This window comes from Schistocerca americana, chromosome X (genome assembly GCF_021461395.2).
Source record: "Schistocerca americana isolate TAMUIC-IGC-003095 chromosome X, iqSchAmer2.1, whole genome shotgun sequence".
NCBI classification, from domain to species: Eukaryota; Metazoa; Arthropoda; class Insecta; order Orthoptera; family Acrididae; genus Schistocerca; species Schistocerca americana.
In genome coordinates, this window is record NC_060130.1 from 229664228 (window position 1) to 229688591 (window position 24364).

Here is a 24364-nt window from a genome sequence, read left to right on the forward strand (position 1 = left end):
CAGACGAGTCGGCCTTGCCGCCGCTCGTCCTCACCGAACGCTAGACTTCTGAGGTACAGCAGCCGGAACGCGTGCCGCTCTGGCAAGGGGGGGGGGGGGAGACAACAATCACTACGTTTAAACTGGAGATCTCGTCGCACGCAACGTCTGCATTCTGACAAGGGAACCTCCCCATCGCACCCCCCTCAGATTTAGTTCCAAGTTCGCAGAGTGGATAGGCCTTGAAAAACTGAACACAGAGCAATCGAGAAAAGAGGAAGAAGTTGTGTGGAACTATGAAAAAAATAAGCAAAATGCACAAACTGAGTAGTCCATGCGAAAGATAGGCAGCATCAAGGGCAATCTCAGTTCAGGAGCGCCGTGGTCCCGTGGTTGGCGTGAGCATCTGTGGAACGAGAGGTCCTTGGTTCAAGTCTTCCCTCAAGTGAAAATTTTACTTTATTTTCGCAAAGTTACGATCTGTCCGTTCGTTCATTAACGTCTCTGTTCACTGTAATAAGGTTAGTGTCTGTGTTTTGCGACCGCATCGCAAAACCGTGCGATTAGTAGACGAAAGGACGTGCCTCTCCAATGGGAACCGAAAACATCTGATCGCAAGGTCATAGGTCAACCGATTCCTCCACAGGAAAACACGTCTGATATATTCTATACGACACTAGTGACGGCATGTCCGTCACATGACAGGAATATGCTGTCGACCCACGTAATTTGTACACTTGGCGAATGGGTAAAAAGATTCTTCTACCTTGCCCGATTTAGGTTTTCTTGTGGATACATACTACGGCGCACTTACCTCGCATCGGACGGACGGACAGATAATAATTGTCTGAAAATAAAAAGTTTCACTCGAGGGAAGACTTGAACCAAGGACCCCTCATACCGCAGATGCTCACGCTAACCACGGGACCACGGCGCACCTGAGCTCACACTGTCCTTGATGTTGCCTATCTTGCGCATGGAATACTCAGTTTGTATATTTTGCTTATTTTTTTCATAGTTCCACACAACGTCTTCCTGTTTTCTCGATTGATCTGTGTTCAGTTATTCAAGGCCTATCCACTGTGCCAACTTACAACCAAATCTGAGGGGGGGGGGGGGGGGTGCGATGGGGAGGTTCCCTTGTGAGTAACATTCAAAACGAAATACGCTAGTTGGCACCTATCAACGAGTGCGCGGCTGTTGCGCATGCGCAGTTGTGCACCGACGCGGGTTGCCAGACAGAAGGTGAGCTATTTGGCTTACAACGCAGGGCGATTCCGATATATCGCAGACAGACCAGCAGAGAAGGCGAGACCTCGCGTATATTAACCCCTCTTCCATTTCGCACGGCTGCCAGCAAATCAACAGAGAAGTATCAGTCAACGGTGCCAGCGAGGGTGTTGCGCAGCTGACGCCTGCGCCAGAACGCTAGCGTGTGCGCATGCGCGGATACCGCGCGCGGCGCGCAGTCAGTACGCGAGTGTCTGTGGGTTATCAAACAATGAGACAGCAATAGATGCTGACGTCGTGCGCGCCAGAGAACAAGGGCCGATAATGTTGCAGAAAAAGTTTCAGTAACGTATTTTGTTCCGCGCGTCGTACTTGGCTGATGTCACTGCCCCCTCGGCCAGTATGTGTACACAAAACTTTTATCGAGCGCACAGGAGCACACCTGTTCCACCTCATCAGCCTATTGCATTCACAAGTGCAATTGTGCATGCACAACAGTCGTTCTACTGTGGAGGCCTGCACCACAACAGTTTCTCTCACGATTAATGAAACTGGAATGCGCTTTCGCGTCTTATCCGGCACATAGGACACTGGCCGATAATGTTGTCATGTGTCAAAAGAACTGCAATTGAAACCTACTGTGAGCCTCCGTTGTCTGGGGGTAGCGATCTTGGTTCGTACACGGGGAGTAGTGGGTTAGAATCTACCTCGAGTATGGATCTAGTTTCTAAATCTGCCGTACTTATTTAATATACAGAGGAGTCCAAAAAAATGTATACACTGTTTAAAAGTCCATAAGTGGCAAACTATTTAACGGAGTTGTCTCATCTTTGGTGAAAGTGTAGCTTAAAGTCCAACTTAAAGATATCACTGTAGGTGTTCGAAATGGTCAACATTAACAACCACACACAAACGATGTCGCCCAACTGCAGCATGAACTACTGACTGCAACGTGTTCAGTTGAATATTTGCACATGAATGTATGATGGATTCTCGAAGTTCATCCAGTGTTCGTGGCTTTTGTCGATAAACGACGTTCTTTGGTGTTCCCACAGGTAAAAGTCCAGAGGAGTTAGGTCTGGGGAACGTGGTGAATACGAAACATGAAACCATACGATTTAGCATTTGCAGAAGCCAATGCATCCAGCATGAATTCCAAAGAGCCTCTGGGCTTGTCTCAAAATGGTGTTGTTGTGCACTGCATCCCCCGCCCCCTACCACCCACCCGTGCAACCTCTTGGCACACTGACAGCAGTATTCTAACAAGAATGGTATAAACAACCTACCAAGATCACAAATACGAAAACAACAACATTGTACATCTTTCTCAGAGAGTTTTCCAGTGAAAAGTTTTCAGCATTTCTTTTACAGTCTCTCGTCAGTTAAACAATCCTGTGACCATTCGTGCCTTCCTTTTTTGTATACGATCGGTATCACAAACAGTTATTTCTGGTATAAACCTCATAACTTAAATAGTATTCCAGTATGGACTGTATACCCTGTCAACCCAAAAAAGTATCGAAACTTGATTAATACAAAACAGAAAAAAGTTAAAACTCGATTGTAATGTACAGGTGTTCTACATAGTCTCCCCCACTTTAGTATAACGCACGAAACGTTCATACCATCATGCGAAACTGTCATAAAAGTCCTTCTTTGGAATGTTGTTCGTCTCTCGCGTCACACTGGCTCGAACGTCGGTTATGCTGTGAAAGCGTTGGCCCTTCGCGTGAATTTCTGCACGACGTTGTTTTCCGTTAGATTCATATTGATAACCACGAGTCTCGTCACTCGCGATTTTTTTTTTCAGAAAAGAATTGTCCCCATTTTGCATTTCAGTCAAGTCGCGGCAGGTATGCACATGACGTTGTTATTGCTCGGGAGTCAGGGTGTACGTGACAAAATTTACACTCTCTTTTCTCCAAAACATTGTAGATAATTTCTTGAACACTTGATTTAGAGATGCTGCTCCATTGCGATTTGTGAAAACAACGTTGACGCACTACGGCTGCACGTCACTACTTAACACTATCTGCACACAGTTACTTGTCGAATGCACGTCTGTTGTTTACACTTCTTAGTTCAAGCTGGTACTGCTGTTACTGCGCTGACGTCTCTTATACTCCAGGAATAAAATCGGCTTCGGCACTTTCAGGACTCTCTTTTATGGGTAAAGTGCGTTTTACAAGTATCCTACTAGGAAATAAAAACCCGCTGTTACCAATGCTTATGACTGTGCTTATGTCATCAGTCCATTTCCTATACCAGTTAATTGCTATTTAAGCGAATTTGTGAAACATGACTGATTTCTAGTTGTGTAGCACATTTTCACGTAGTAGGTAGTTGCCAGTCTCTGCAAAACTTTATATTTGTGTACACTGGAGGTATTTGGCAGTCTCGCACCAAACTAATACATTGACACGGAGCAACAAGATATAACTATATTCTTTATCAGAGTACACCTTTCCATAGAGGAACATATCTGCTACGAAAATTCTGAGTCTGCAACCAGCAGTATCCGCTATAGGGTGAACAGTCTTGAGGTATGACAGCTATCACGTCTGTGTATATAGGAATTTTTGAATGTAGAATAACGTGTTGCGCTCTACAAGTCAATTTACTTGAAGAATTATAGAAATATGTAGTGCATCTACAATGGAGACTACATACAAAACAGAACAAGATTCACACGAGAACCGTACGGACGAGATGAAAAAGATTAAAGCGAGTTCGGAGGCGTATAGACATTTTTACCACTCCCTACGTACACGAATGAAATACTGAAGCACCTATCACTATGCACTGTCAGTGACTTACAGTGAATACATTGCGATCAACTTAAACGTAGACACTCCTAGTACGTTATAAATGTTTCAGGCTACCGTTATAAATTTATAGTGGGCGATAGTACAGCAACGAGCTAGTATTTCTTCCGCGAGGTTGAGGCAAAGTTTTTATCTACCTAGGATTTGGACCAGCTCTGTTTTTTATGCAAAAAATGTATCGGAAGATGGCGATACCTACTCGTATGTTAAGTGCAGATGCAGAAAAGTCCACTGCAAGCGTACGATGATCAATATTCGTACCCTCATGAACTGATCTGTGTATCAGTTGACATGGTATTCATGACAGTTAAATGAACTAGATAATATGCAACGAGTTTCTGTATTACACTATGATTTCATTACTTGATGCGCGCTGTTAGTATAAACTTATTACTTTACTATAACCCACACTAATTCGCGCAGACGAGAGAACTCACAGAGTGAGTAAAGTCTTGCTTTGACTGGATTCTCCCTTTCTTTTTAAGCCTTTCACGACTATAGTGACAAGATTTCGATAGACCTCGACGTTACACAGTCTGTGGTCTGGCTATTTGCCCCGACCTGTGTAAAAGACGGGAACTTCCGGTGGCCTAGTTCGTAGAGGGCTGCAAGGTTGCCGCAAAGGGGTAGCGAAGGCGATGACCTCTTCCCTCCTGAACTGCAGAGAGAACCAACAGTTCGATAATCACGGCTGCGGGGTGTTCCTGCTGTCAATAACAATTCCTCAATGGTGCTTGCTAAGCAGAATTACCTAATTACAAACCAAAATTTCCATTTTCTGTTCTAAACAGAAACCTGGCTTTGGAAATGGAAATACACAATTTGCGTGAAAATCTTAAATTTTCGTAATTTCGCTGATGCCGTAAAGAACAATGCTCAGAGAGTAAGTGCCAGGCTACGAACCTCGAGGTCTCTTGTTCGATCCCTAGCCAGCCTTAGGATTCACCTTTATCAGTGCTTTAGTAATGTGATAAGTGCCAAGTTGCAACTTGGTTCGGAGACGACCTTAAACAACAGATGTCCCTGTAGTTGGCTGTTTAAGTCAGCTCAAAGGTCAGGGGAAGGCAGCGGTATAGTTTGAGACGTTATGACCATGCATCATAAATAACTGTGGTGTCCAATCCAACCTTTGTTTTGATGACAGCTTTCCCTCTGTTACATAACTTGAGAGTTATTCGTGGTAGACAATACAAATAATTTAAGCATCAAATTAATAACATTTCACTATTAACAAGAAATGGATATTCTATGACGCAATCTCGAGCTGCAGTAATATTTTTAAACTTTCGCACGCACGCTCCGACATCGTCGAGAATGGAAAAGTGATCCGAAAATGTGGAATAAATTTCCTTATTTCACAATATTTGTGATCATAGACGTGAAATAAAGAAATTTATTTTAAACTTTCTGGCGGGTTAAAACTGTATGCGACTCTGAAAACGGAAATAAGATCCTTGCAATCGTCTTATTGTCATCCAGGCGTGCCTTATCAGTAGAATAAAATTTCAGTATGCCAGTATCATTATCCTCCAGTGTCTTGAACCGAGCCGGGTAGAATGCCTGTATAGCTCTGTCAGAAAGATCGCTGACAGTTAAAGCCAAGACTCTGGGTTACACCTCAGGTTTGTCACAGAAGCTTAACCTCTTACAAATTACAACGTACACACGACAGCTACACTACGAGTACCAGAGAAAAAAAATAGTCGCCATCTGACCAACAAAGTCAAACAACTCCACGGCGTTTGATAACGCCTCTGAAGATTGACTGCACAAGTTTGTGTGTGTAGAAGACATCATTACAACCATTCTTGCCACAGCAAGCCACCCAAGTCGGACAGGTCTGGCACGTTATTCTAAGCGGTCACAGAGATCTTCATTGAGATTACAGTCCGAGAAATTTGCGGGCCAGTCAATACGTGATCTGCTTCTGAAGTTTCTTACGTCATGTAGTCACAATTTTAGTACATTACACGCGTAGGGTACTTCGTATAACACAGTCACTTCTCCCCTTTCCTGTTCCAGCAACGACTGTTCCGCGAGAATAACGGTGGTTCTAGAGCCTCCTTTGTGAGTTAGAATCTCCCTAATTTTACCTTCATGACCTTTTCGGCAGATATACGTAGCGGGAATCAACATATTTGTTGACCCTCCCTAGAACATCCAAAGAAGAGCGGCGCGTTTCGTCACAGGGTTATTTGGTAACCGTGATAGCGTTACGGAGATGTTTAATAAACTCAAGTGGCAGACTCTGCAAGAGAGGCGCTCTGCATCGCGGTGTAGATGGCTCGCCAGGTTTCGAGAGGGTGCGTTTCTGGATGAGGTGTCGAATATATTGCTTCCCCCTACTTATACCTCCCGAGGAGATCACGAATGTAAAATTAGAGAGATTAGAGCGCGCACGGAGGCTTTCAGACAGTCGTTCTTCCCGCGAACCATACGCGACTGGAACAGGAAAAGGAGGTAATGACAGTGGACGCAAAGTGCCCTCCGCCACACACCGTTGGGTGGCTTGCGGAGTATAAATGTAGATGTAGATGTAGAACAAATTTACGGTATATGCAGGGCTTGGTCAGAAATGAAAGTGACAGAGATGGGAGCTTCAGGTGGCCAAACGTTTGGAAAAAATAGCATTTTTGGCACATGTTGGTCGGGGCATGATTATTTTGTGTTAGAGTAACTTCCAGGCAGTGGCTGGCGCAGCGTTAAGAGTACAGGGTGGTAAGCCGAGGGTCGTGGGTTTTAGTCGTTGTGTGGAAAATTTTTATTTTTTTTAATTTTCGGTTTTTACTCACACTGCAAATACACCGATATAATGTTCATTATACTGTATTTATTAATATTTTCATAAAACTCATAAAAAGGAAAGGCAAAAGAAAATTCGATATATGACTGCAAGGGAAAATATAGGATTGTCGTCATTACTTCATCACAACCTGGAAATTTACAAGAACTTTATATAAATTTTTTTGAGTGGTATGATTAGACCTTAACTGCAGCAGAACCAATTTCTTCTGTTAGTTGACCAGTGGGAAGAGCAAACAAATCCACAATTATACGACGGGACATTTGAAGACGAAGAAGCATTGCAATCAAGCTGTATTAAAGTAATTCCCCACGTACAAATCCACTTGCTAGTGCAACCCTGCGATGTCTGTTGTTATCACCACGTAATGAATTTGTTCATAAAGCTGGGAAACTGCCATTATCTCATTGAGGGACGAAAAGAATTCGCATCCCGATAAGATTCCGTCAAAATACATTCCATTGCCAATATTTGGGGAAGTCATGAGTTAAGTGTGGTTTTCTGTCACAATGTGTGATTAGGGAGAACCTTTTGTGAATGTAAACCATGTTTGTTTTTCTACTGAAACTTTGAAAGCACTATGTGATTATAAGAAAAGCGGCGTTCATAACGTGTGCAAGAGACCAAGAGAATTACTGCTTTCCTTGTTGATACGATAAACATCACCACAGCATGTGTAAATCACCAACTGTAAAATAATAAAAGTATCTAATTTTATACAGGGTGAGTCACTAGCTATTGCCACCAAGAATAACTCCGAAAGTATGATAGGAGCTTAAAACGTTTTTGGAACAAAAGTTGCATGGCACAACGGGAGCCATAATACCACGTTGGTTTTTTGTTGCTAGGTGGGGTCGCTTCAGAGATATGATGGTCAACTTCGCTTTTTTTTTTAAAAAAAATTTAAATGCGATGCAATAGTTTGGTACTTATTTTCTGATAGCGGCTATCGAGACGAATCCAATGATGTGTAACAGTAATTTCTTTGAAGGTCAACGAAGGTCACAAAGGTGTCATGAACGTCCATTTACAGAAGGTGTTCGAAGTGATGACCATTGGTATCAATGCAGTGCTGCTATCTTCTTATCATGGATTGAGTGGTATTCCTTATCAGACCGGCACTTATCGAAGCACATGCTCTGACAATTCTCTCTAATATGTCTTCAGGTGTAGTTGGAATGTCTTTATAAACACTTTCTTTTACGAATCCCCATAAGAAAAAATCCAGAGGTGTCAAGTCTGGCTAACGAGCCGGCTACGACACATCTCCTCCGCGTCCAATCCAACGATTTGGGAATTGTCACTGCAACTCATTTCTAGCCATCAGCGAAAAATGTGCCGGACACCTATCGTGTTGATACCACATCCTGTTCCTTGTTCTTAAAGGTACGTATTCCAATAACAGACCGAATGTTTCTGGCAGGAATGTGGTGTACTTCCTACCACTAAGATATCCTTCGATGAAGTAGCGGCCTATAATTCCGTCCTCCAGAATCCCACACCATATATTCACCAACCACGGTTTTAGGTGTGCAACTTGCCGCAGCCAACGTGGATTTTCAGTTGCCCAATAATGCATGTTATGCAAATTAACATTTCCATGGTTCGTGAATGTAGCCTCGTCAGTAAATAAAATAAAATTAATAAATGTTTCATCTCTCTGAATCTGAAGTTGAGCCCATCGACAGAATTCAATGCAACACATACAATCCGTACCAGTTAATTCCTGGTGGAGACTGATATGGTAAGGATGATATTTATGACGATGCAGAACACAAACAACTCTACTCTGGCTCATGCCAGATTCCCTTGCGGTTTTACGCGAACTGACACAAGGATCTCGTAGCACAGTGGCAACAGTACCAATTTCCGTTTCCTCGTTAGTAACTTTCCTTTGCCGGATATGTTTCCAATGCGTTAAAGATCCAGTTGTTCTCAGTTTATTATCCACATATTTAAATGTACGACGTGTAGGATGAGTACGTTGAGGATATCTTTCAGCGTATAAGTCTCCAGCTCTCACTGAATTTCGTTGGCATTCTCCGTAAATGAGAAGCATATCGACTTGTTCTACAAAGGAATACATTATTCACATTCGCTTGATTCGACGACACTAGTATAACCGTTCCTATTAGTGTTGTATTGCGAAACCATCGAATGGTGTTTATATGTCAATGGCTCATTAGATGGATACGCCGTATTCGGCGAATATTTACTATTTGCACGAAATACGAGACAGAATAGTCTGAGCATTGCTTCGATAAGTGCGAAAGTGATAAGGAATATCACTCAATGCATGATAAGAAGATTGCAGCACTGCACTGATACCAATGGTCATTACTTCGAACACCTTCTGTAAATGGACGTTCATGCCACCTTTGTGACCTTCGTTGATCATCAAAGACCTTACTGTTACATATCATTGGATTCGTCTCGATAGATACTATCAGAAAATAAGTACCAAACTACAGCATCCCATTTAAAAAAAAAACAAACTAAGTTGACCTTCGTATCTGTGAAGCAACCCCACCTAGGAACAAAAACCAACGTCATATTATGGCACCCGTTGCCCCATGCAACATTTGTCCACAAACTTTTCAGCTCCTATCACACTTTCGGAGTTATTCTAGGTGGCAATAGTCAGTGACTCACCCTGTATACGACGTTCTCGTGTCTGACTTACAATCTATTTTTGGAAATTTATTTGCAATTTCTAAAGTCTTTCACTTTCCCTATTTTATGCTTATGATGAAAATATTAATAAATACAATACATTGCACATTATTTCGGTGTATTTGCAGTGTTAGTAACTTAAGAATTGAAAATAAAAAATAGGAGAAAATTCCATATGCAGACTCGACCCCACGATCCTCCGTTATCATTTTGTCCTCTTTCCGCTGCGCTAACCGTTGCCTCAAACTTGCCTTAACAAGAACGGCTGATACCTCGACCGATCTGCGCCAAAAATGATATTTTTCTATACTTTTTTCAAAGAAAATTCCGCACTGGTTGTATGAATGATTTTTTCATACAGCCAGTGCGGAATTTTCTTTGAAAAAATGTCGAAGATTGGCTGTGGTTGCCCGCCCTACAAAACAACATTTTCCTATACGTTTGACCAGTTGGAGGTCCTACCTCCGTCACTTTCATTTCTGGCGAAGCCCTGCATATACCATAAATCTTGACAAAATCGGTGATGAGGAGTACGCGCGGTCCCCTTGATAGGCATAAGACATGGCCGCCAGCCAGCTGCCCAAGAAACTAAATCCGAGTCGTTCACTCAAGGCGCTCATAAAAGTGCCCCCCCCCCCCCCCAATTCTAAACCCGGCCATCTGCACCATCTGGCAACACTGTAGGATGTGGAAGTGTCTTACGGACGTGTTGTGTGCTCAAGATGTTTAAACCGCATTTCGGCTATCTGTTAATGATATCACTACGATGGAATGTCAAAGGTAACTTGCGTCACTTTCTAACAGGCCATTAAGAGCAAAACCTCCCAGAAACATTGCCACCAAAGAGTTTGTGGCTGCGTCAAGATCAGAACAATTTACGTTCGAGAGTTTCCTCGCTCTACAGCTGACCATTCGCGGCCGGGTTCTTTGCACCAGCCGCCATCCGACCAGATGATTGCGGCACGACGCACTTCGGCACGTTTCTGCTCTTGCACTGTTAGCGTAAAATTGCTTTTTAGTACAGTTTGATTTTCCGCTCGAAACAACTTCGATGAATCGATTGAGCACTATGCAGTTACACGAGACGCGTAGGTTGCTATGAGTGTATTTATCAACTATCATTTTCTTATTTGAAGTTCTAATATTTTCCATTCCCGGCGGGGTCAGGGATTTTCTCTGCCTCGTGATGGCTGGGTGTTGTGTGCTGTCCTTAGGTTAGTTAGGTTTAAGTAGTCCTAAGTTCTAGGGGACTGATGACCATAGATGTTAAGTCCCATAGTGCTCAGAGCCATTTTGAACCATTTTAGTATTTTCCGTGCAGTTACGTATTGTATTTTTCATACTTCAGTTTTATGACAGGTGCTTAAGCGTTATTACACAGAGTCGCAAATAGAAACATTTCTAACATTTGAGGCGTATTGTTTCCTTTAGTTTTAATGGAATAGTGCAGGCACTGGAAGCAACTCGAAACATTTCGATCAAGTGGGGGCTAGTGTTATCGGACAAATCACGTCAGGAAAGGATTTTTTTAATGTTTAGTTTTAAGAAAAATCGCTCTGCCACGAACAATCCTAAACTTTCAGGAAGTTTCGAGAATATGACTATTACTATCTCTTTGCTTGAACGTCACAGTTCGCCCATTGAGCATTCCTGTGCAATATTGTTACTGATGACAAGTTATGAAGTCTTTACGTTAACTTTTTCACAAGAAATTAATGGCTAAGACCTAATTAAAGACATTTTCACGAGCACAGGGCCCCTGCAGAGGAGTTCGGAATGCACAACACCCTTTTTGTGCCACTAGATGCAAAATATTGTCTGCTCACACTTACCATTTGGTAGAGGTCATGTGCCTTGTTAGGGTTCATCCATTAATTCACTCTTAGGAAGTTAACGCAAAGGTATCGTAAATTGCCACCAGCAACAATATTGCACAGGAATTTTTAATGAGCGAACTGATGACGTTCAAGCGAAAATTTAGTAATAGTCTCCCGTTTTATTTTTGTAACTTTGAATTATAATACGTGATACTCCTACACCAAAACTCTGTACATAGCCTATTGGATGCAAATGCAGTTCCTCATATAAGTAAATTTTCGAGACTTCCTGAATGTGGAAAACCATTCATGCCAGAACGATTTTCCTTCAAACAGAAAAAGCCTTTCCAGTCATGATTTGCTCGATAGCACTTACCCAACATACGATACAAATGTTTCGAGCTGCTTCCGCCTCCTGCACGACTCCATTAGTCCCAAAACGAACAATTCGTTGGAAATGTTAAACTTTTTCCATTTGTAACTCTATTTCATAACGCTTAAACAACTGCCATAAGGCCGAAGTACGCAAAATCCAATACGTAACTGCACGGCGAATACTAGAACTGCGAATAAGGTTCAAATGGATCTGAGCACTATGGAACTTAACATCCATGGTCATCAGTCCCATAGAACTTGGAACTACTTAAACCTAACTAACCTAAGGACATCACACACATCCATGCACGAGGCAGGATTCGAACCTGCGATCGTAGCGGGCGCGAGGTTCCAGACTGAAGCGCCTAGAATAAGAAAATGACAGTTGAGCAATACGCTTGTGGGAACCTACGCGTCTTATGTAACTGTACTGTGTTCACTCGGTTTATCGAAGTCATTTCGCTCGGAAAATCAGACGGTAGTAAGAAAAAGTTTTATGGTAACGATAGGAGATCAAGAACAGGCAAAATGTGTCTTGCCTGGTCGGGTGGCGGCTGGCGTCAAAGCGCCCGGCGGCGAGTGGTCTGTGGCCCCTGTGAACGAGGAAACTCAGAAGAATAAACTACACTCCTGGAAATTGAAATAAGAACACCGTGAATTCATTGTACCAGGAAGGGGAAACTTTATTGACACATTCCTGGGGTCAGATACATCACATGATCACACTGACAGAACCACAGGCACATAGACACAGGCAACAGAGCATGCACAATGTCGGCACTAGTACAGTGTATATCCACCTTTCGCAGCAATGCAGGCTGCTATTCTCCCATGGAGACGATCGTAGAGATGCTGGATGTAGTCCTGTGGAACGGCTTGCCATGCCATTTCCACCTGACGCCTCAGTTGGACCAGCGTTCGTGCTGGACGTGCAGACCGCGTGAGACGACGCTTCATCCAGTCCCAAACATGCTCAATGGGGGACAGATCCGGAGATCTTGCTGGCCAGGGTAGTTGACTTACACCTTCTAGAGCACGTTGGGTGGCACGGGATACATGCGGACGTGCATTGTCCTGTTGGAACAGCAAGTTCCCTTGCCGGTCTAGGAATGGTAGAACGATGGGTTCGATGACGGTTTGGATGTACCGTGCACTATTCAGTGTCCCCTCGACGATCACCAGTGGTGTACGGCCAGTGTAGGAGATCGCTCCCCACACCATGATGCCGGGTGTTGGCCCTGTGTGCCTCGGTCGTATGCAGTCCTGATTGTGGCGCTCACCTGCACGGCGCCAAACACGCATACGACCATCATTGGCACCAAGGCAGAAGCGACTCTCATCGCTGAAGACGACACGTCTCCATTCGTCCCTCCATTCACGCCTGTCGCGACACCACTGGAGGCGGGCTGCACGATGTTGGGGCGTGAGCGGAAGACGGCCTAACGGTGTGCGGGACCGTAGCCCAGCTTCATGGAGACGGTTGCGAATGGTCCTCGCCGATACCCCAGGAGCAACAGTGTCCCTAATTTGCTGGGAAGTGGCGGTGCGGTCCCCTACGGCACTGCGTAGGATCCTACGGTCTTGGCGTGCATCCGTGCGTCGCTGCGGTCCGGTCCCAGGTCGACGGGCACGTGCACCTTCCGCCGACCACTGGCGACAACATCGATGTACTGTGGAGACCTCACGCCCCACGTGTTGAGCAATTCGGCGGTACGTCCACCCGGCCTCCCGCATGCCCACTATACGCCCTCGCTCAAAGTCCGTCAGCTGCACATACGGTTCACGTCCACGCTGTCGCGGCATGCTACCAGTGTTAAAGACTGCGATGGAGCTCCGTATGCCACGGCAAACTGGCTGACACTGACGGCGGCGGTGCACAAATGCTGCGCAGCTAGCGCCAGTCGACGGCCAACACCGCGGTTCCTGGTGTGTCCGCTGTGCCGTGCGTGTGATCATTGCTTGTACAGCCCTCTCGCAGTGTCCGGAGCAAGTATGGTGGGTCTGACACACCGGTGTCAATGTGTTCTTTTATCCATTTCCAGGTGTGTATTATCGTGTTAACACAGCCACGAACGCTTCCGCAGAAATATTTCTAGAAGGTTTTGCTATTAGTGGCCTGTTGGAAAGTGATGCAAATTATCAAATGTTCGGATGTGTGTGAATTCCTAAGCGACCAAACTGCTGAGGTCATCGGTCCCTAGACTTACACACTACTTAAACTAACTTATGCTAATGACAACACACACACACACACACACACACACACACACACACACACACACACACAAATGCCCGAGGGAGGACTCGAACCTCAGGCGGGAGGGGCCGATGCAAATTATCTTTGAGTGATACCTTAGCAGACAGCCGAAACGTGATTTAAAAAAATAAAGGATTGGACTCAAACTTTGTGTCTACACTGAGCGACGTTTCCCACTAGACAACGTGCAGATACACCACTGTAACATCTCTAGCAAAAGACCACACTACCTCCAGATCCTTCCACAGCCTACAGTGTTGCCAGATCGTGCAGATGGCAGGACTAATAATGACGGCCGCTCGGCTTTATGGGCACCTGAAGTGAACGACTCGGACGTCGTCTGTGTGGCAGCCGACCGGCGGCCAGATTTTATGTCTTAAGACTGTACTACACATTCGGAATTTCATCAGTAAACCACTCTGCGATGGACAACGCCTCTCTTGTGGCATCTGCGACTGGTGTCGCATAAGCATTTCCGTGACGCTTTCATGCTTACTATATTTGTGACGAATCGTACTGATCTTCTTTGGATCTGCTCTATTTTATCTACCAGTCCTATCTTGTACAGATCACAGAGAGTCGACCAGTATTCAACTAATAATGAAATGATGATTCTATAAGCTACCTCATTTGGAGGTGGACAGTATTTCCTGAGAATTCTCCCAATGAAACTGTCTGGCGTCTGGCTTGCCTGCGATTAGCTTTATGTGGTCGTTTCAGTTAAATCATTACCTATCCTTTCCCCCAGATAAGTAATGGGTGTGGCTGCTTCCAATGATCATTTTGCACTCGTGTAATCATTTAATAATGGGTATTTCTACCTATTTATGCGCAATACGCTTATTTGTTTATATTGGGGATCAACAACCTACTGTGCACAAAGCGTTGCCGGCCGCTGTAGCCGAGCCGTTCTAGGCGCTTCAGTCCGGAACTGCGTTGCCGCTACAGTAGCAGGTTCGAATCCTGCCTCGGGCATGGATGTGTGTGATGTCCTTAGGTTAATTAGGTTTAAATAGTTCTAAGTCTAGGGGACTGATGACCTCAGGTGTTAAGTCCCATAGTGCTAAGAGCCATTTGAACCAAAAAGCGTTGATCCTCAGCAGGTCTTCCTGCGTTTCGTTACATTGTTTTAGCGTTGAGACTTCTCAATAAATAAAAGTATCATCCGCGAAAAAGCGTCTTTCGATCTTATACACTACGTCGTTTATACACACTGTGCAAAAAAGTGAGCCGAATTTCAAACTTATTCATCGCAATGGGAAACAATTATATGGCTTCGACAAAGTGACAAAGGTGCCTACAGCCTTCCTTTGTAATGATGTAAAAGCGGGGCGCTCTGCAACGTTACCCTCAGACTCGGCAATGCTTCAAATAGCAAAGTGTCTGCGCATGTGAAAAAAGCTCACTGCCAAGAAGTTCATGTGGGAAGTAAGGTGGGTTAATGATGTTACCTTGGCAGCAATTTTCAACAAGATTCTGCCTAATACCATCGTGGACGTGTGACACGATGGGAAGGTTGTCACATCCTCTCTAACCCACAATTAAACCCTACTTTTGACGTCTCTGCGATGGAAGTCAGAATTGCGACATTCAGCGTTGAAATCAAGCGGTTCTTCTATCGGTGGCCGAGGAAAACGTTTTAGACTCACCGCCTCTCAGTATCGATTCGAAAAGACCTAAGGGGATGACGTAAATGGCGTCAACGAAACCACCCCTTCCCTTGGGGCGTTCATTCCCACACAGCCTCTTGGGCTCGTATTATATAGGGTGATTCAAAAAGAAAGGACATATTTCGGTACTTCGCGATTGAAAACGACAGTTCGAAGTGCGACGAGCAATAGGACGACTTTCTGTTACCTCCTGAGGGCTTTTCATATCCATTCTGAGAGGTGGTGCTTTTGAACTGTTTTCCTCGGCCACCGATAGGAGAACTGTTTGATTTCAACGCTGAATTCACGATTCTGATCTCCATCGCAAAGATGTCAAAAGTAGCGTTCAATTGTGGATAAAAAGAATTGTGACAACTTTTCCATCGTGTTGCACGGCCACAGTGGCAATAGGCAGAATTGCGGCGAAATTTGGTGCCAATGTGACATCATTAACCCACCCTACTCCTTATATGAACTTCTGAGCTGTGGCCTTTTTTTCGCATGTGCAGAAACCTTGATATTTGAAGCAACACCGATCCAGAGGGTAACGTCGCAGGGCGCCCCTATTTTGCATCATTACGGAAGGAGATTGTAGGCACCTTTAAGCCGAATTTCAAACTTATGCGTCGCAATGGAAGACAATTACGGAGTTTCGAAGAAGTGACATTTTCTGCTCAGGGTATAAATTGTGTCTGAAGACTTCTCTTTGTTATGAATAACTCCCTGGTTCTGTTTGCTAGGAACTTCATGAGATACAATACCCCACGGCGTATACGTATTGAAGCTGTCCTTAGATAACCAGTGCAGGTGTACTGTAACAATTCCAAACCTGGCACAGAAAGCATTCTTAGCCACCCGTTGTGGCACACATACCTTCGTTTCTGGCCCAACTTGATTGTCTTTCGGCCGTGGTGCTGGAGCAAATACACTACTGGCCATTAAAATTGCTACACCAAGAAGAAATGCAGATGATAAACGGGTATTCACTGGACAAATATATTATACTTGAACTGACACGTGATTACATTTTCACGCAGTTAGGGTCCATAGATCCTGAGAAATCAGTACCCAGAACTGCCACCTCTGACCGTAATAACGGCCTTGATACGCCTGGTCATTGAGTCAAACAGAGCTTGGATGGCATGTACAGGTACAGCCACCCACGCAGCTTCAACACGATACCACAGTTCATCAAGAGTAGTGACTGGCGTATTGTGACGAGCCAGTTGCTCGGCCACCATTGACCAGACGTTTTCAATTGGTGAGAGATCTGGAGAATGTGCTGGCCAGGGCAGCAGTCGAACATTTTCTGTATCCAGAGACGTCCGTATAGGACCTGCAATATGCGGTCGTGCATTATTCTGCTGCAATGTAGGGTTTCGCAGGGATCGAATGGAGGGTAGAGTCATGGGTCGTAACACATCTGAAAAGTAACGTCCACTGTTCAAAATGCCGTCAATGCGAACAAGAGGTGACCGACACGTGTAAACAATGGCACCCCATACCATCACGTCGGGTGATACGCCAGTGTGGCGATGACGAATACAAAAATGGTACAAGTGGCTCTGAGCACTATGGGACTTAATATTTATGGTCATCAGTCCCCTAGAACTTAGAACTACTTAAACCTAACTAACCTAAGGACAGCACACAACACCCAGTCATCACGAGGCAGAGAAAATCCCTGACCCCGCTATGACGAATACACGCTTCCAATGTGCGTTCACCACGATGTCGCCAAACACGGATGCGACCATCATGATGCTGTAAACAGAACCTGGATTCATCCGAAAAAATTACGTTTTGCCATTCGTGCACCCAGGTTCGTCGTTGAGTACACCATCGCAGGCGCTCCTGTCTGTGATGCAGCGTTAAGGGTAACCGCAACCATGGTCTCCGAGCTGATAGTCCATGCTGCTGCAAACGTCGTCGAACTGTTCGTGCAGATGGTTGTTGTCTTGCAAATGTCCCCATCTGTTGACTCAGGGATCTAGACGTGGCTGCACGATCCGTTACAGCCATGCGGATAAGATGCCTGTCATCTCGACTGCTAGTGATACGAGGCCGTTGGGATCCAGCACGGCGTCCCTTATTACCCTCCTGAACCCACCGATTCCATATTCTGCTAACAGTCATTGGATCTCGACCAACGCGAGCAGCAATGTCGCGATACAATAAACCGCAATCGCGATAGGCTACTATCCGACCTTTATCAAAGTCGGAAACGTGATGGTACGCATTTCTCCTCCTTACACGAGGCACCACAACAACGTTTCACCAGGCAACGACGGTCTACTGCTGTTTGTGTATGAGAAATCGGTTGGAAACTTTCCTCATGTCAACACGTTGTAGGTGTCGCCACCGGCGCCAACCCTGCGTGAATGCTCTGAAAAGCTAATCATTTGCACAGCATCTTCTTCCTGTCGGTTAAATTTCGCGTCTGTAGCACGTCATCTTCGTGGTGTATCAATTTTAATGGCCAGTAGTGTATCTTGTGAGCTGAAATGCTTGTGATTCCTGGTAAACCTGAAGCCCAGTATGCGTCAATTACACATGTGAAATTTGCCACTTACTTGGAGCATTCGATACTTCGTCATATCGGCATTGCACCCCTTGTTAAGCTCGGCGAAAGAGACAGAAATTGCGCTACATGATCTCCAAGGACACGCTAAACACTAATCTACACTCCCCATGCAGTTACCTTCCACTCTACATCGTTTTACACAGTATCCAAGTGCCTCGATTTAGCGTTGACGCACAGGCGCCTAATGTTTTGAACGGTGAACTTCTGAAAATATACACAAACATGTCTTACAGCCTCTTATTCCGCATCTTCACTTTACCGTTGAATACTTGCTGAAGACCGAGTGATAAAATTGGTCATGTCATCTTGCCGAATACTGTACTCCAGAAAGGAATCTTCTAAATGTCATACTATGAATATCAGCGGCAGAGACTATAGAAAGAGTGCTTCGTACGTGCCAGAGCTGTTAATGCGCTTGTACAAATTGCGAGGCTTGAATCTGGATCAGTGGCACAACTGCAGCCTCAGTTGCACCTCGTAAACAGTGATATGTCTGCCCACTTCTCACACATTACGGTCCCTCAGCTGTGTTGACTATACAGACACAGATACATTACAGCCACTTAAAAAATTCAATTAACGCTTCTGTGGTTTGCCAGAAATCACTGCGTTACGTATTCGATTGTTTAGACAGTTTTCTCATGTCAGCCAGATCGTTACCGTCAGCAACAATTACGTCCTTTTCGCACTCTGTTTCTACTTGCTGACAAATGGTACTGTGTGAGGCTGTTTCGTAATACGTACTGTACCTCAGAAACGATAACTTAGTTTTCCGATCCTCAGAAACTATCAAATACAATCTGGCCATAGGGAAGTGAATATCTTTTCTGGACACGGGAATTCGCAAAAGAATTTTTTCAGTGTCATTACGGAAGGAAATGATCAAAAGCTTTTTTATCTAAGATAGCTTTTCAATATATTTAGGCGAATAATTCGCAGGATGTGTAGTTGTATCTCATTAATTTTATTCACAAAGCGGTAAATAATACGGTTATTGCAGTACGAACAAGCAGCATCACTACTTTATGGTGATCAAACCAATTTGGTTTCATGTTGTTTAATTTCTAGCGACAACACTCTCGCGGATATACGAAACTCAACTTCACCTTTTCTCGGACGACATCCTGCGAACCATGGATGAAAGGCAATAAGCAGAGTCCGTATTCCTAGATTTCCGGAAAGCTTTTGACACAGAGTCGTACTGCAGACTGTTGACGAAGGTCCGTGCATTCAGATTAGGTTCTCAGATACGTGAGTGACTTGAAGATTATGTAAGAATAGAACCCAGTGCGTTCTTTTGGACGGTGCGTTTTTATCAGAGACAAGGGTATCGTCAAGAGTGTTCCATGGAAGCGTGTAGGACCTCTCTTGTTCTCTGACGGATAGGGTGAACAGCAAGCTATGGCTGTTTGCTGATGACACTGATGCAGACGAGTACGGAAAACAATCCTTTTAGTGGTGCCCTGCTCGACACAAACTGGTTCAAATGGCTCTGAGCACTATGGGACTTAACGTCTGAGGTCATCAGTCCCCTAGAACTTAGAAGTACTTCAACCTAACTAACCTAAGGACATCACACACATCCATGTCCGAGGCAGGATTCGAAACTGCAACCGTAGCGGTCACGCGGTTCCAGACAGTAGCGCCTAGAACCGCTCGGCAACTCCGGCCGGCTGCTCGACACAGTTGCGGCAAGTAAGTAGCTGGGTGTGACGTTGCGAAGCAATACGAAATGGAACGAGCACATAAGGTCGGTTGGAGGGAAGACGAATGGTCGATTTCGGTTTACTGCGAGAGTTCAAATGGTTCAAATGGCTCTGAGCACTGTGGGCCTTAACATCTGTGGTCATCAGTCCCCTAGAACTTAGAACTACTTAAATCTAACTAACTTAAGCACATCACACACATCCATGCCCGAGGCAGGATTCGAACCTGCGACCGTGGCAGTCGCGCGGTTCCGGACTGCGCGCCTATACTGCGAGAGTAACTGATCTATAGAGGAGACCGCGTATAGAAAACTTGTCCGACCAATTTTTGAGTACTGCTTAAGTATTTGGGATCCCAAACAGGTCAGGTTAAAGCAAGACATCGAAGTAATTGAGAGGCGTACTACTAGATTTGTTACCTGTAGGTTCGATCAACATGCGAGTATTACGGGGACTTCTCGTGATCTCAAATGCGATTCCCTGGAGTGAAGATGACGTTTTCTTCCCGAAACACTATTTGGAAAGTTTAGAGAAGGAGCATTTGCGGCAGACTCCAGAACAATCCTACTGCCACAAACAAATATCTCGCCTTAAGGACTGAGAAGAAAAGAGAATCAGGAATCGTCCGGAAACATAGAGTCGTTTTTCCCTCGATCCATTTGCAACGGAGACAGGAAAGGGCATTATTACCAGTGGTTCATGGTACCCTACGCCATGCACCGTCTGATGCCTTGCAAAGTATGTAGAGGGGTGGACAAGAACATGGAAACTAAACAAACATAACACATAAATCATGCCTAGTACGGTGTAGGAAAACCGTTGGTATTCAAAACAGCCCCCGTCGTCTCCGAATAGATAAATAGGAGTATGGCTTTCAAGGGACTATTCCACCATTCGTCCTGCAAAATAAAGGCAAGACAGATAACGATCATGGAGGTGGATAGCGGATGCGCACCCTTCTCTCCAAAGCACACAGGTTAGTAATATTGAGACGTGGTGATTGTGGTGGTCAGGGGAGATGCCACACTTGATCTTCATATTCACAAAACCAGACCTTGGCGATGCCAGCTATGTGAACAGGGGCTCTGTCATCTTGAAACACAGCATGACCGTCGGGGAACAAACATTCTACCACGGGATGGACACGAACAGGCAAAATAGCCGCATAATACACTACTGGCCATTAAAATTGCTACACCACGAAGATGATGTAATACAGACGCGAAATTTTACCGACAGGGAGAAGATGCTGTGATATGCAAATGATTAGCTTTTCAGAGCATTCACACAAGGTTGGCGCCGGTGGCGACACCTATAACGTGCTGACATGAGGAAAGTTTCCAACCGATTTCTCATAGAAAAACAGCAGTTGACCGGCGTTGCCTGGTGAAACGTTGTTGTGATGCCTCGTGTAAAGAGGAGAAATGCGTACCATCACGCTTCCGACTTTGATAAAGGTCGGATTGTAGCCTATCGTGATTGCGGTTTATCGTATCGCGATATTGCTGCTCGCGTTGGTCGAGATCCAATGACTGTTAGCAGAATATGGAACCGGTGGGCTCATGAGGGTAATACGGAACGCCGTGCTGGATCCCAACGACGTCGTATCACTAGCAGTCGAGATGACAGGCATCTTATGCGCATGGCTGTAACGGATCGTGCAGCCACGTCTCGATCCCTGAGTCAACAGATGGGGACGTTTGCAAGACAACAACCATCTGCACCAACAGTTCGACGACGTTTGCAGCAGCATGGACTATCGGAAACCATGGCTGCGGTTACCCTTGACGCTGCATCACAGACAGGAGCGCCTGCGATGGTGTACTCAACGACGAACCTGGGTGCACGAATGACAAAACGTCATTTTTTCGGATGAATCCAGGTTCTGTTTACAGCATCATGATGGTCGCATCCGTGTTTGGCGACATCGTGGTGAACGCACATTGGAAGCGTGTATTCGTCATCGCCATACTGGCGTATCACCAGGCGTGATGGTATGGGGTGCCATTGGTTACACGTTTCGGTCACCTCTTGTTCGCATTGACGGCACTTTGAACAGTAGACGTTACATTTCAGATGTGTTACGACCCGTGGCTCTAGCGTTCATTCGATCCCTGCGAAACCCTACATTTCAGCAGGATAATGCACGACCGCATGTTCCAGGTCCTGTACGGGCCTTTCTGGATACAGAAAATGTTCGACTGCTGCCCTGGCCAGCACATCCTCCAGATCTCTCACCAATTTAAAACGTCTGGTCAATGGTGGCCGAGCAACTGACTCGTCACAATACGCCAGTCACTACTCTTGATGAACTGTGGTATCGTGTTGAAGCTGCATGGGTAGCTGTACCTGTACACGCCATCCAAGCTCTGTTCGACTCCATGCCCAGGCGTATCAAGGCCGTCATTACGGCCAGAGGTGGTTGTTATGGGTACTGATTTCTCAGGATCTATGCACCCAAATTGCGTAAAAATGTAATCACATGTCATTTCTAGTATAATATATTTGTCCAATGAATACCCGTTTATCATCTGCATTTCTTCTTGATGTAGCAATTTTAATGGCCAGTAGTGTACTGGTAGTAATGCTACCTTGCAAAACAACCATGGGGCTCATGAAATAACACACTATGGCTGCCAAAATCACCGAACCTCCACCATGTTTCACTACCAGTATGTTAACCGGGCCAGAAGTTGGAAAAATGGTGCAACAAGGCCCATCCGACCAAATGTCTTTCTTCCATTGCTCCATAGTCCAGGTTTTGTGGCGCAGGCGGCTCGTTTTCCTGTTACGGGCATTTGAATCACTGATGAGTGGTTTTGTAATTCCAGCTCACCTTGCAGTTTCCCGCTTCGGGAGCTCCCTCCGTTTTCTTTTGGTGCTGACCGGGTTCGCGAGTGCGACACTGTTCTACAATGATTTTAGCAGCTGTCATCCTCTTAGTTTTCGACACAATTCTCTTCAATGATCGTCTGTCACTCTCACTCAACATACTCTTTTGCCCGCTTAGTGGATGTTTTGTTTCCTATTTCCCTGTATACAGTCTGATTTTCGATGCGGTGCCTCTCGAAACATCGAATACTTCGGCTACACTAGTTACAGAAGCACCCACCATGCAAGCGTCAATAATTTGACCATGTTCGAATTTGGTTAGCTCCGACATAATGCACACAAAACTACACAGAACACTGTTCTGACCACGTCTAACACTTGCAGCGTATTGAGGGCACAGAACAATTTGCGTTCGTGGCCAGTTAATCAGCGCCCCTTGCAGGCTTGACTATCATCTGCATTTGTGTTCAAGCAAGCGTTTCTCGCGGTTTTTACATGTTTTTGTCCAACCACTGTATGTAGATGCAGAAGTAGAATACGTGGAATTTCTGCTTGTAAAAATGGTTCAGGATGAAAATAACAAGCCTCGCGTCTCACAAGAAGGAACATTGCCGTCAGAAGGAATTCTAGATGAGATGTACAGGTGCATCACATGTCTCCGAACAGACGATGGTACGAATATGAGCACACCAAAGCAGTTCACAGAACTCTGTAAGACCATTTTATAGAAGGGAGGCTTCTCTTGGATGCTCCATGTCCCAGCTGTATAGGAGATGGGAAAACTTGTGAATGGTGCCATCACATGCGCAAGGCGTTTGGCAATGAAGCGTACCACGGTATTTTTTCAGGACTAACAGCTTCTAGGTACGGCTCGGATGTCGTTGCGTTGAAAATTGTGGAATTGCGTTCCCCTCACCTCGCCTACCCTTTCCCTTCCGTATGTGACAAACAAGTTAAAAGGGAGGCTATTTATCACCCAAGAAGACATACTAAGAGCGTAGAAGGGTAAGTGCGAATAACCGCGCGACCACTACGGTCGCAGGTTCGAATCCTGCCTGGGGCATGGATGTGTGTGATGGCCTTAGGTTAGTTAGGTTTAAGTAGTTCTAAGTTCTAGGGGTCTGATGACCTCAGAAGTTAAGTCCTATAGTGCTCAGAGCCATTTGAACCATTTCAAGTGCTAATAACTTCCTGAAGAAATCAGTTTTGGTTCGAGGACTGGTTGTTTAGGAATCAAAAGTGTATGTTGCGCAATGAAAAGCATTTTGAAAAAAGCTGCGGAAGTTATAGGTGTGAGGTAGAAAGTTTTTGTTCTATTTTATCTTAAGAGCTGACAGGCAAAGTCATTATTCACCTTAAATGCAATAGGTCACCGACAGTTTGTTAGCGCTGTGTTAGTGACATCTGAGAAACCAAGTTCTTTGGAAGAGGCTTCCTTCGTGCTAACAGCCCCTGACTGATACTCGCTGGGAGGAGAAAGGTTATGTAGACCGATTTCAACTTGATGTACGGAATACACTAACAGTGTACATGTAACAACAAATATAATATACGAGATTGGGATAGTTCACAGCTCACTTATTTCGTAGTTTACTTGCATGACAAAGTCTGAGAAAAATTCGTCAGTTATAGTC

At 44.9% G+C, this 24364-nt stretch overlaps 1 protein-coding gene across 1 annotated transcript in view; it reads right to left on the bottom strand.

Annotated features, from left to right (window-relative positions):
• The window catches only part of LOC124555744 (b(0,+)-type amino acid transporter 1), a 593057-nt gene that overhangs the window by 321667 nt on the left and 247026 nt on the right, over positions 1-24364 (bottom strand). The window lies entirely within an intron of this gene.